Source organism: Oncorhynchus clarkii, chromosome 17 (assembly GCF_045791955.1).
Source record: "Oncorhynchus clarkii lewisi isolate Uvic-CL-2024 chromosome 17, UVic_Ocla_1.0, whole genome shotgun sequence".
NCBI classification, from domain to species: domain Eukaryota; kingdom Metazoa; phylum Chordata; class Actinopteri; order Salmoniformes; family Salmonidae; genus Oncorhynchus; species Oncorhynchus clarkii.
In genome coordinates, this window is record NC_092163.1 from 36,660,025 (window position 1) to 36,673,795 (window position 13,771).

A 13,771-nucleotide genomic window follows, 5' to 3' on the forward strand; every position below is an offset into this window, starting at 1 on the left:
ATCAGACCGGGTCTAGATCCGTCCGGGTCTCTATGGAACGGGTCTAGTTGTCCTCGGGTCCGTTGAGAATGGGTCTCTATATTTATGTATATCGGGTCTGGGTGGGAAAGCCCCAGGTCCATTTTGGAACAGGTCCAACTTTTTGGACTCGTGAAGACCTCTACGGTCGTGCACGTGTCAAACTCATTCCATGGAGGGGCCGAGTTTCTGCGGGCTTTCGCTCCTCCCTTGTACTTGATTGACGAAGTAAGTTCACTAATTAGTAAGGAACTCCCCTCACCTGGTTGTCTAGGTCTTAATTGAAAGAAAATGGAGAGAAAAAAACTCCATGAAATGAGTTTGACACCCCTGGTGTAGGACTTCGGGGCCTAATTGGTATTGAACTAAAGCTCTTCCCTAACTCAGTTCCACATAGTTAGCACTCTGTTATCATAGAAACTAATGACATCAGTATGTCCTAATAATATGTGTGAGTACCATAGTAATATCGGAGTTAGTGCCCTTTGCTGTACTAGAAATGCTATAATGGTGTCTAATACCTGAGTATGTCACCTTTCATGTCAAGGGAAATTGCACAAATACATCATGAGTATTGAGTATTAGCACAGCGAGGTCGAAAGAGCCAATATTAGGCTGGTATTTGATTAGCAATTAGCCCTCTGATATAAGAATTTTCTGTTAGTGTACAGTGCCCTCTGCTGGTTAGAAAATGAAACGGCGTGGCCTATGTGAACTACTGTACCTTGACCACAATAGACTCCAATGAAATGTTATTCGTCAAATGCTTTGTAAACAACAGGTCTAGACTTACAGTGAAGTGCTTACTTACGGCCCTTCCCAACAATGTAGAGAGAAAGAAAATTGAGGAAAATGAATTACACGTAATAATAAATGCACAAGGAGTTACGATAACTTTGCTATATACACAGAGTTCCAGTACCGAGTCGATGTGCAACAGGATAGATAATAAACAACAGCAAAAAAGTTTGTGCAAAAAGTCTGGGTAGCTATTTTGTTAACTAACTCTTTAGAAGTCTTATTGGTTTGGGGGTAGAAGCTGTCCTGTTGTTTCCAGACTTCGTTACCATTTTCTGGTGGTAGCAGAAAGAACAGTCTATGGCAGGTGGCTGGAGTCTTTTGACAATTTTTAGGGCCTTCCTCTGGTCTTGTATAGCAGGGAGCTCAGCCCTAGTGATGTACCGGCCCATACGCACTAACCTCTGTAGTGCCTTGTGGTCGGATGCCAAGCAGTTGCCATACCAAGCAGTTGCCATACCAAGCGGCGATACAGCCAGTCAAGATGCTCTCGATGGTGCAACTGTATAACTTTTTGAGGATCTGATGGCCCGTGCCAAATCCTTTCAGCCTCCTGAGGGAAAAGGGGCATTGTCATGCCCTCTTCAGGACTGTGTTGGTGTGTGTGGACCATCATAGGTCGTTAGTGATGTGGAACCCGAGGAACTTGAACATAGTAGGTATTACAGACTGGTTCAGGGAGAGGTTGAAAAGACACTTGCCAGCTGGTCCATCTGGCCCTGCGGCCTTGTGAATGCAAACCTGTTTAAAGGTCTTACTCACATCGGCTATGGAGAGCGTGATCCCACAGTTGTCCGGAACAGCTGCTCTCATGCATGGTTCAGTGTTGCTTGCCTCAAAGTGAGCGTCGAAGTCATTTAGCTCGTCTGGTAAACTAGTCCTACTTAGTTGACATTAATTTCCCACCCCAACTAAGCATATTTCTGATAAAACACTGTATTGTATGAAGGTGAAGGAAATTGTTTACTTGCGTTTTTTTTTTAAAAATTTACGGAGTTGGCTTTAATGAATATTGAAATGTACAGTGCCTTGCGAAAGTATTCGGCCCCCTTGAACTTTGCGACCTTTTGCCACATTTCAGGCTTCAAACATAAAGATATAAACCTGTATTTTTTTGTGAAGAATCAACAACAAGTGGGACACAATCATGAAGTGGAACAACATTTATTGGATATTTCAAACTTTTTTAACAAATCAAAAACTGAAAAATTGGGCGTGCAAAATTATTCAGCCCCCTTAAGTTAATACTTTGTAGCGCCACCTTTTGCTGCGATTACAGCTGTAAGTCGCTTGGGGTATGTCTCTATCAGTTTTGCACATCGAGAGACTGAAATTTTTTCCCATTCCTCCTTGCAAAACAGCTCGAGCTCAGTGAGGTTGGATGGAGAGCATTTGTGAACAGCAGTTTTCAGTTCTTTCCACAGATTCTCGATTGGATTCAGGTCTGGAATTTGACTTGGCCATTCTAACACCTGGATATGTTTATTTTTGAACCATTCCATTGTAGATTTTGCTTTATGTTTTGGATCATTGTCTTGTTGGAAGACAAATCTCCGTCCCAGTCTCAGGTCTTTTGCAGACTCCATCAGGTTTTCTTCCAGAATGGTCCTGTGTTTGGCTCCATCCATCTTCCCATCAATTTTAACCATCTTCCCTGTCCCTGCTGAAGAAAAGCAGGCCCAAACCATGATGCTGCCACCACCATGTTTGACAGTGGGGATGGTGTGTTCAGTGTGATGAGCTGTGTTGCTTTTACACCAAACATAACGTTTTGCATTGTTGCCAAAAAGTTCAATTTTGGTTTCATCTGACCAGAGCACCTTCTTCCACATGTTTGGTGTGTCTCCCAGGTGGCTTGTGGCAAACTTTAAACGACACTTTTTATGGATATCTTTAAGAAATGGCTTTCTTCTTGCCACTCTTCCATAAAGGCCAGATTTGTGCAATATACGACTGATTGTTGTCCTATGGACAGAGTCTCCCACCTCAGCTGTAGATCTCTGCAGTTCATCCAGAGTGATCATGGGCCTCTTGGCTGCATCTCTGATCAGTCTTCTCCTTGTATGAGCTGAAAGTTTAGAGGGACGGCCAGGTCTTGGTAGATTTGCAGTGGTCTGATACTCCTTCCATTTCAATATTATCGCTTGCACAGTGCTCCTTGGGATGTTTAAAGCTTGGGAAATCTTTTTGTATCCAAATCCGGCTTTAAACTTTTTCACAACAGTATCTCGGACCTGCCTGGTGTGTTCCTTGTTCTTCATGATGCTCTCTGCGCTTTTGACAGACCTCTGAGACTATCACAGTGCAGGTGCATTTATACGGAGACTTGATTACACACAGGTGGATTGTATTTATCATCATTAGTCATTTAGGTCAACATTGGATCATTCAGAGATCCTCACTGAACTTCTGGAGAGAGTTTGCTGCACTGAAAGTAAAGGGGCTGAATAATTTTGCACGCCCAATTTTTCAGTTTTTGATTTGTTAAAAAAGTTTGAAATATCCAATAAATGTCGTTCCACTTCATGATTGTGTCCCACTTGTTGTTGATTCTTCACAAAAAAATACAGTTTTATATCTTTATGTTTGAAGCCTGAAATGTGGCAAAAGGTCGCAAAGTTCAAGGGGGCCGAATACTTTCGCAAGGCACTGTATTTATCTGGTTGGGTTTTCATTGCTTTGGCCACCAAGCTTAATGATGTTCTATTGGAATGAGTCACCTGAGTCTCTGTGATTGCCCTTGTTTTTCGTCATTTTTTTGGTTTGTTTTAGTGACAAATTGGTAGCGTTGGTCCGTGTGCGTTTGGAGAGGATAAACACCAACCTTTGCATTGTTTTTCAACCACAGACGTGATAGAATAGAAAATCACTTCTAGTTTCTTTTGACCATGGGGCTTTTTGACAGGTGTGAACCCGCTGTCAGACCGATCACAACTGCAATATTTCGGTGTGTGTGTGAGTCTGTCTGTGCACGCCTAGTTTGACACACCAGGTGTTGTTTTAGCCACGGCTGTGTTCAGAGTTTGATCAGTAGTGAGAGAGATCATGCCCTGGAGATAGTAGTGTTGACATAACTGCTATTCCTCCTCCTGTTTTGCTGTCCCTCTCTTTCTCTCCTCTCTCGTTGTCTCTGTATTCTCACATGCCTGCTTCCTCTCAGATACAGACCCAACACACACACACACACACACACATAGGACTAAATGGGTAATGGGGAGTGATTTTTGAGTATTTCTGAACAGTGTTTACGTCCGATCCTTCTGACCTTTTCCTCACCTATCGCAACTGCACTGTGTTAACGACTTGTTGGTTTGAATTGTGTGTGAAGTTGGAGTGTGTGTGCGAGGGTAAAAGAGTGTGGGTGAGAGGGAGTGTGTGTGTGTGTGAGGGCGAGTGTGTGAGAAGGAGATCTATATTCCATATCTGTTTTTACTATATGCCTCTGCTCATTGCTCTCTTGCCGCAAGTTGCTCTCCATTCAGGGGCGCAGCTTGACCCTGTATGTGGGATGTGTGCTTTCTGCGGGGAGGTTGAGAACAGAGCAGAATACATATTTCCGCTGTTCGCTCTAACATATGGACAATAAAGTTGTATATCGTGTTTTGTATCTCAAAGTTTCAGTCTCATCTGATCGCCTTAGTGTGTGATTCTACACTAGCAGCATCCTCCTATATTCAAATGCAGGTCTCCTCTCATTGTAACTATACTAACGTCTGCAGTGCACTTCAGAGAGGGTGAGAAAGGAAGAGACTGAGGGGAAGAGGAGGCGTAGCAGGGTCTCCTCTCATTTGAACTATATACTAACCTCAGGAGTGCACTTTCAGAATAGATGACAAAGCACATTAGCATAAGACTTGTTTCCTCCACCGCTCTTTTCTTTCATTAGCACCTGCTTTCGTTCCTATCACCCCTCTCTGCAAATATACTCTTCTTTTGCAGACACCACACACACACACACACACACATCCCAGAATGGGGGAATACATTCTGAGCTCACACATACAGGAATATCCATCTGCATCAAAGACATGTTGATTGAATTTGGAATCATGAAGTGTTTGAAAAGCTAGCTGGTGCTGACAGGTTTTCTAGAAGTGTGTTATAGGTGTCTGTATGTTTTTCTCTGTCTGTTTATCTGTCTGTGTGTGTGTGTTTTTGGAGGTGCAAGTCACACCATTCCTGTACACAACCATCCAGAATCCATATGAAAGTATTCACTACCGTTCAAAAGATTTGGGGTCACTTAGAAATGTCCTTGTTTTTGAAAGAAAAGCAACTTTATTGCCCTAAATAACATAAGATTGATCAGAAATACAGCGTAGACATTGTTAATGTTGTAAATTACTATTGTAGCTGGAAAAGGCAGATTTTTTTATTTTTATGGAATATTTACATAGGCATATGGAGGCCCATTGTCAGCAACCGTCACTCCTGTGTTCCAATGGCACGTTGTGTTAGCTAATCCAAGTTTATCATTTTAAACGGCTAACTGATCATTAGAAAACCCTTTTGCATTATGTTAGTACAGCTGAAAACTGGTTTCCTGATTTAAAGAAGAAATAAAACTGGCCTTCTTTAGACTAGTTGAGTATCTGGGGCATCATCTTTTTGGGGTTTGATTGCAGGATCAACATGGCTCGAAGCAAATAACTTTCTTCTGAAACTCGTCAGCCTATGCTTGTTCTGAGAAACGAAGGCTATTCCATGCGAGAAATTGCCTAGAAACTGAAGATCTCGTACAACGCTGTGTACTACTCCCTTCACAGAACAGCGCAAACTGTCTCTAACCAGGATAGAAAGAGGAGTGGGAGGCCCCGGTGCACAACTGAACAAGAGGAAAAGTACATTTGTGTGCCTAGTTTGAGAAACGGACGCCTCGCCTCACAAGTCCTCAACTGGCAGCTTCATTAAATAGTACCGGCAAAGTACCAGTCTCAACGTCAACAGTGAAGAGGCGACTCCGGGATGCTGGCCTTCTAGGCAGAGTTGCAATGAAAAAGCCATATCTCAGACTGGCCAATAAAAATAAAAGATTAAAATGGGCAAAAGAACAGACACTGGACAGAGATATGGCTTTTTCTTTGCAACTAGGCCTAGAAGGCCAGCATCTGTGTGAGAGCGAGGTCTTGCATCTCGCTGATCTCAATATCTGTGGTGCTGCTCATGGCACGTCTACCCTTTTAAGCAGTCTTCCTATGTTTAGACTCATAAAAAGCAGAAACGTTCCCATCTTCACCACTAGATGGCAGTAGTAGAGCTTATTTCCCATATCTAGGATACGAACCAGAATTGATCCGTGCCCAGCACAGCAACGTGCTGTATTCGATCCAGACTTAATATTTTATTCACCCCCCCCCCCCCCCCCCCCCCCCACCTCTCGTGTGTGTGTGTGTGCGCGCGAAAATGACTGGGAAAGATGAGACTCTGCAGTGCTTCCGACACTGTCCAAAAGAACGATGATGAAAGGCCCAACATTCATTAAAGTCAAGGCTGGGAAAAACACACACGGACACACACCCTAGCTGGCATCTATCAGCAGCTCACGCTCTGCATGTTAACACAGACACCCTGCTGCTGCAGGCTGGGGAACGGACCGCTTATGACTACGTCCTCACTCCAGTCTACACCTTCCCATCCCCATTACAGCCACTATTTTCTACATTGTACAACAATAGTGAAACATAACAACTATGAAATAACACGTATGGAATCATGTAGTAATCAAAAAGTGTTAAACAAATCAAAATATATTTTATATTTGAGATTCTTTAGTATAGCCACATTTTGCCTTGACAGCTTTGCACACTCTTGGCATTCTCTCAACCAGCTTCACCTGGAATGCTTTTCCAACTGTCTTGAAGGAGTTCCCACACGGTGGTTGAAACCAAAAATCCCAAATTTGGCCTCATCAGACCAGATTTCCACCTGGCTAATGTCCATTCCTTGTGTTTCTTGGCCCAAGCAAATATCTTCATATTACTAGTGTCCTTTAGTAGTGTCCTTCAGTAGTAGTGCAGCAATTCGACCATGAAGGCCTGATTCACGCAGTCTCCTCTGAACCGTTGATGTAGAGATGTCTGTTATATGAACTCTGAGGCATTTAATGGGCAGCGATTTCTGAGGCTGGTAACTCGAATGAACTTATCCTCTGCAGCAGAGGTAATTATGGGTCTTCCTTTCCTGTGGAGGTCCTCATGAGAGCCAGTTTCATCATAGCGCTTGATGGTTTTTGCAACTGCATTTTCAAAGTTCTTGACTTTTTCCGGATTGACTGACCTTGTTCTAAAGTAATAGTGGACTGTCGTTTCTTGTCACAACACAACTGATTGGCTCACACACATTAAGAAGGAAAGAAATTCCACAAATTAACTTTTGACAAGGCACACCTGTTAATTGAAATGCATTCCAGGTGACTACCTCATGCAGCTGGTTGACAGAATGCCAAGAGTGTGCAAATCTGTCATCAAGGCATAGGGTGGCTACTTTGAAGAATTTCATTTGTGAAACTTTTTTTAACTACAGTGCCTTGCGAAAGTATTCGGCCCCCTTGAACTTTGCGACCTTTTGCCACATTTCAGGCTTCAAACATAAAGATATAAAACTGTATTTTTTTTTGTGAAGAATCAACAACAAGTGGGACACAATCATGAAGTGGAACGACATTTATTGGATATTTCAAACTTTTTTAACAAATCAAAAACTGAAAAATTGGGCGTGCAAAATTATTCAGCCCCTTTACTTTCAGTGCAGCAAACTCTCTCCAGAAGTTCAGTGAGGATCTCTGAATGATCCAATGTTGACCTAAATGACTAATGATGATAAATACAATCCACCTGTGTGTAATCAAGTCTCCGTATAAATGCACCTACACTGTGATGGTCTCAGAGGTCCGTTAGAAGCGCAGAGAGCATCATGAAGAACAAGGAACACACCAGGCAGGTCCGAGATACTGTTGTGAAGAAGTTTAAAGCCGGATTTGGATACAAAAAGATTTCCCAAGCTTTAAACATCCCAAGGAGCACTGTGCAAGCGATAATATTGAAATGGAAGGAGTATCAGACCACTGCAAATCTACCAAGACCTGGCCGTCCCTCTAAACTTTCAGCTTTCAGCATACAAGGAGAAGACTGATCAGAGATGCAGCCAAGAGGCCCATGATCACTCTGGATGAACTGCAGAGATCTACAGCTGAGGTGGGAGACTCTGTCCATAGGACAACAATCAGTCGTATATTGCACAAATCTGGCCTTTATGGAAGAGTGGCAAGAAGAAAGCCATTTCTTAAAGATATCCATAAAAAGTGTTGTTTAAAGTTTGCCACAAGCCACCTGGGAGACACACCAAACATGTGGAAGAAGGTGCTCTGGTCAGATGAAACCAAAATTGAACTTTTTGGCAACAATGCAAAACGTTATGTTTGGTGTAAAAGCAACACAGCTCATCACACTGAACACACCATCCCCACTGTCAAACATGGTGGTGGCAGCATCATGGTTTGGGCCTGCTTTTCTTCAGCAGGGACAGGGAAGATGGTTAAAATTGATGGGAAGATGGATGGAGCCAAATACAGGACCATTCTGGAAGAAAACCTGATGGAGTCTGCAAAAGACCTGAGACTGGGACGGAGATTTGTCTTCCAACAAGACAGTGATCCAAAACATAAAGCAAAATCTACAATGGAATGGTTCAAAAATAAACATATCCAGGTGTTAGAATGGCCAAGTCAAAGTCCAGACCTGAATCCAATCGATCCAAACTGTACTCTATATCATCGACTGTATCCTTATGTAATACATGTATCACTAGCCACTTTAACTATGCCACTTTGTTTACATACTCATCTCATATGTATATACTGTACTCGATACAATCTACTGTATCTGCCTATGCTGCTCTGTACCATCACTCATTCATATATCCTTATGTACATATTCTTTATCCCCTCACACTGTGTACAAGACAGTAGTTTTGGAATTGTTAGTTAGATTACTTGTTGGTTATTACTGCATTGTCGGAACTAGAAGCACAAGCACCATGTGTATGTGACAAATAAAATTTGATTTGATTTGAATCTGTGGAAAGAACTGAAAACTGCTGTTCACAAATGCTCTCCATCCAACCTCACTGAGCTCGAGCTGTTATGCAAGGAGGAATGGGAAAAAATGTCAGTCTCTCGATGTGCAAAACTGATAGAGACATACCCCAAGTGACTTACAGCTGTTATCGCAGCAAAAGGTGGCGCTACAAAGTATTAACTTAAGGGGGCTGAATAATTTTGCACGCCCAATTTTTCAGTTTTTAATTTGTTAAAAAAGTTTGAAATATCCAATAAATGTCGTTCCACTTCATGATTGTGTCCCACTTGTTGTTGATTCTTCACAAAAAAATACAGTTTTATATCTTTATGTTTGAAGCCTAAAATGTGGCAAAAGGTCGCAAAGTTCAAGGGGGCCGAATACTTTCGCAAGGCACTGTACATGATTCCATATGTGTTATTTCATAGTTTTGATGTCTTCACTATTATTCAACAATGTAGAAAATAAACAATGGACCCTGTCTTTCAAAAATAATTAATAAAAATCCAAATTTCACAGATCTTCCTTGTAAAGGGTTTAAACACAGGTTCCCAAGCTTGTTCAATGAACCATAAACAATTAATGAACATGCACCTGTGGAACGGTCGTTAAGATACTAACAGCTTACAGAGGGTAGGCAATTAAGGTCACAGCTATGAAAACTTAGGACACTAAAGAGGCCTTTCTACTGACTCTGAAAAACACCAAAAGAAAGATGCCTAGGGTCCCTGCTCATCTGTGTGACCGCACGGAGGCATGCTGCAAGGGGGCATGAGGACTGCAGATGTGGCAAAGGCAATAAATTGCAATGTCCGAACTGTGAGACGCCTAAGACAGCGATACAGGGAGACACGATGGACAGCTGATCGTCCTCGCACTAGCAAACCACATGTAACAACACCTGCACAGGATCGGTACATCCGAACATCACACCTGCGAGCCAGGTACAGGATGGCAACAACAACTGCCCGAGTTACACCAGGAACCCACAATCCCTCCATCAGTGCTCAGACTGTACGCAATAGGCTGAGAGAGGCTGGACTGAGGACTTGTAGGCCTGTTGTAAGGCAGGTCCTCACCAGACATTACCGGTAACAACGTCGCCTATGGGCACAAACCCACCGTCGCTGGACCAGACAGGACTGGCAAAAAGGGCTCTTCACTGACGAGTTGTGGTTTTGTCTCATCTCTCTGATGGTCGGGTTCGCATTTATCGTCGAAGGAATGAGCGTTACACCGAGGCCTGTACTCTGGAGCGGGATCGATTTGGAGGTGGAGGGTCCGTCATGGTATGGGGCGGTGTTTCACAGCATCATCGGACTGAGCTTGTTTGCCTGCAATGCCTGCAATGACATCTCAACGCTGTGCGTTACAGGGAAGACATCCTCCTCCCTCATGTGGTACCCTTCCTGTAGCTCATCCTGACATGACCCTCCAGCATGACAATGCCACCTGCCATACTGCTCGTTCTTTGCATGATTTCCTGCAAGACAGGAATGTCAGTGTTCTGCCATGGCCAGTGAAGAGCCCGGATCTCAATCCCATTGAGCACGTCTGGGACCTGTTGGATCGGAGGGTGAGGGCTAGAGCCATTCCCCCCAGAACTTGCAGGTGCCTTGGTGGAATAGTAGGGTAACATCTCACAGCAAGAACTAGCAAATCTGGTGCAGTCTATGAGGAGGAGATGCACTGCAGTACTTAATGCAGCTAGTGGCCACACCAGATACTGACTTACTTTTGATTTTGACCCCCCCCCCCCCCCCCCCCCCGCCTTTGTTCAGGGACACATTATTCCATTTCTGTTAGTCACATGTCTGTGGAACTTGTTCAGTTGTTGAATCTTATGTTCATACAAATATTTACACATGTTAAGTTTGCTGAAAATAAACGCAGTTGACAGTGAGGACGTTTCTTTTTTTTGTGGAGTTTAGTAAAAAAAAAAAAAAAAAGTAGGCGTGTCCAAACTTTTGACTGGTACTGTATATGTATTTTTTTTAATTCAGGGGGTACTGTAGCACCCCTGCTTCCCACGGCTATGGTCGTCGGCTGTTAGCTGTGTCTTTGGACTACCACTAGCAAGCAACAGCTCCGTGCTTGAGCGGGATAGAAAGGCAGCTCGTCAGTGGGAATGGGAGAGACGAGAGAGGGGAGGAGAGAGAGCTCGCTTGTGTTGACCTATTAACCTGTGAAATCCTTTACAGGTCTGGGGCTAGGGTTTGATTTTGAATTGGTTGATTAACCTATTGGGTGCAGTCCCATGATTTGAGTTCCTGACCCACACACACACACCATCAAACCCCCCTGTAAGCTCTCCTCTCCAAGGGGAACCTACGCTGTGAGGAGAAGAGGAAAGATAAGCAACGTTAGGCTCCAGATCCACCCGGCCCTTATCAGTCTATGTAATCACCAGACTTGACATCTTTTGTGCATGTTAAAGCCGTTAAGCTCCATTCTCTCAGCTCTCCCCCTACTCCCCCCCTCCACACCCCTTCACACCCCACCTTCCCTACCAATGCCAGCCTCTGGCAATAGCCAACTAGTCGACCACACGGGCTGAGGAGATTTTTATCCCCGCCGTGGCTCGCAAGAGGGACGTCTGGCTGTAACCCTGGCGGCGCAAAGGGCAAGTGAGTCGGTGTGGATCGGGATAATGTGAGCTCAGATCAAAATGATTGCCAGATGTAATGAGGCAGTGGGAAGAGGAGCGTTTTTGAATGGTCTCATTTGATTGTCAACCACTGTGTGTTCCAGTGGATTTAGGTTCTGAGATACTGGTCATAGTGTTCAAATGGGGACAGAGAGAGAGTGTGTGACGACGACAAGGTTTTTGAATTGTCAAAATCAAAATGGGGTTCGGTGTATTTGCTCCTGTTCATGACTTGATTCTACTCATCAGGAACTTGATTCTGAGCAGGGATGGAGCAAAATCCTGCACACCAGGAGAAGGGTTGGCCAACCCTTAATACAGCAGTATTAGGTCCCAATTGGGTCATAACTGGATTCTAATATACACAACATAAGCAAAAGTATGTGGACACCTGCTCGACTCATTCAAAAATCATGGGTATTAATATGAAGTTGGTCCCCCCCCCCCCCCCCTCTGCTGCTATAACAGCCTCTACTCTTCTGGGAAGGCTTTCCACTAGATGTTGCAACATTGCTGCAGGGATTTGCTTCCATTCAGCCATGAGCATTAGTGAGGTCGGACACCGATGTTAGGCGATTATGTCTGGCTTGCAGTGTGCGTTCCAATCCCAAAGGTGTTTGATGGGGTTGAGGTCAGGGCTCTGTGCAGGCCAGTCAAGTTCGTCCACACCGATCTCGACAAACCATTTCTGTATGGACCTCGCTTTGTGCACAGGGGCATTGAAACAGGAAAGGGCCTTTCCCAAACCTTTGCCACAAAGTTGGAAGCACAGAATCGTTTAGAATGTCATTGTATGCTGTAGTGTTAAGATCTCCCTTCACTGGAACTAAGGGGCTGAGCCCGATCCATGAAAAACAGCCCCAGACCATTATTCCTCTTCCATCAAACTTTACAGTTGGCAACATGCATTCGGGCACTTAGCGTTCTCCTGGCATCAGCCAAACCCAGATTTGTGCCAGATGGTGAAGCGTGATTCATCACTCCAGAGAAAGAATTTCCACTGCTCCAGAGTCCAATGGCGGCGAGCTTTACACCACCCCAGCTGACGATTGGCATTGCACATGGTGATCTTAGGCTTGTGTGTGGCTGCTCGGCCATGGAAACCCATTTCATGAAGCTCCTGACGAACAGTTATTGTGCTGATGTTGCTTCCAGGGGCAGTTTAGTGAGGTTGTAGTGAGGTTCTGTAGTGAGGTTGCCACCGAGGACAGTAGATTTTTACGTGCCACGGGCTTCAGCACTTGGCGGTCCCGTTCTGTGAGCTTGTGTGGGCTACCACTTCACGGCTGAGCCGTTGTTGCTCCTAGACATTTCCACTTCACAATAACAGCACTTACAGTTGACCGGGGCAACTCAAGCAGGGCATAAATTTGATAAACTGACTTGTTGGAAAGGTGGCATCCTATGACGGTGCCACATTGTAAGTCACTGAGCTCTTCAGTAAGGTCATTCTACTGCCAATGTTTGTCTATGGAGATTGCATGGCGGTGTGCTGGAGTTTTTCGCCTGTCTCCCTCCCACCCTCCCTCTCGTTCTCCATATTATTCCAACCAGTCTGTACTTAGAATAAGCAGGCTGATAAAGTGCTAATTCATTTAGCATCCCTGAGCTATGTGAAGAGTACACACATTTAATGAGCATACAGATAGACTAACTAATTTACGCCTGTGTGTGCGGGTGCGTGCGTGCGTGGAAGCACAGATCAGGACAGTGCCTGGTCCATTCAGAGGTGTAATGGGAGTGTATTTGAGACTGAAAAGGAGAAGACTGAGAGAAGGGTTTACTGCATGTGTTTCTGTGAGTAAGATGTATTTTTGGCTTACTGTACCTGTGTGTACCTGGAGCTCGTACCTGTTATTTTCAGATGGGGGGGGGGGGTAACCACCCGGAAACTATTTACACCCAGAAACCACTTTTATACACGTTTTACTTTCAGCCCTTAGACATTCCCATAACCTGAATTTGACCCATTCTTCAGCCTTTACAATAACAGGGCAAAACATGCACACTAACTGGCACAACCAGTTTACCTGGTATGACTGGGATTGTATTGTATCTCTTTCCTTCCCCTTGCTCTCTTTTCTCCTTTTATCTCTACTGCTGTCACTTTCTCCCTCTATCTGTATATACAGTGGGGCAAAAAAGTATTTAGTCAGCCACCAATTGTGCAAGTTCTCCCACTTAAAAAGATGAGAGGCCTGTAATTTTCATCATAGGTACACTTCAACTATGA

The 13,771-nt window shown here is 44.1% G+C and overlaps 1 protein-coding gene across 1 annotated transcript in view; it reads left to right on the top strand.

Moving 5' to 3' along the window:
- Window positions 1-13,771, top strand: part of LOC139370757 (MICOS complex subunit mic25a-like) — a 61,564-nt gene that overhangs the window by 3,720 nt on the left and 44,073 nt on the right. The gene's annotated exons all lie outside the window — the stretch shown is intronic.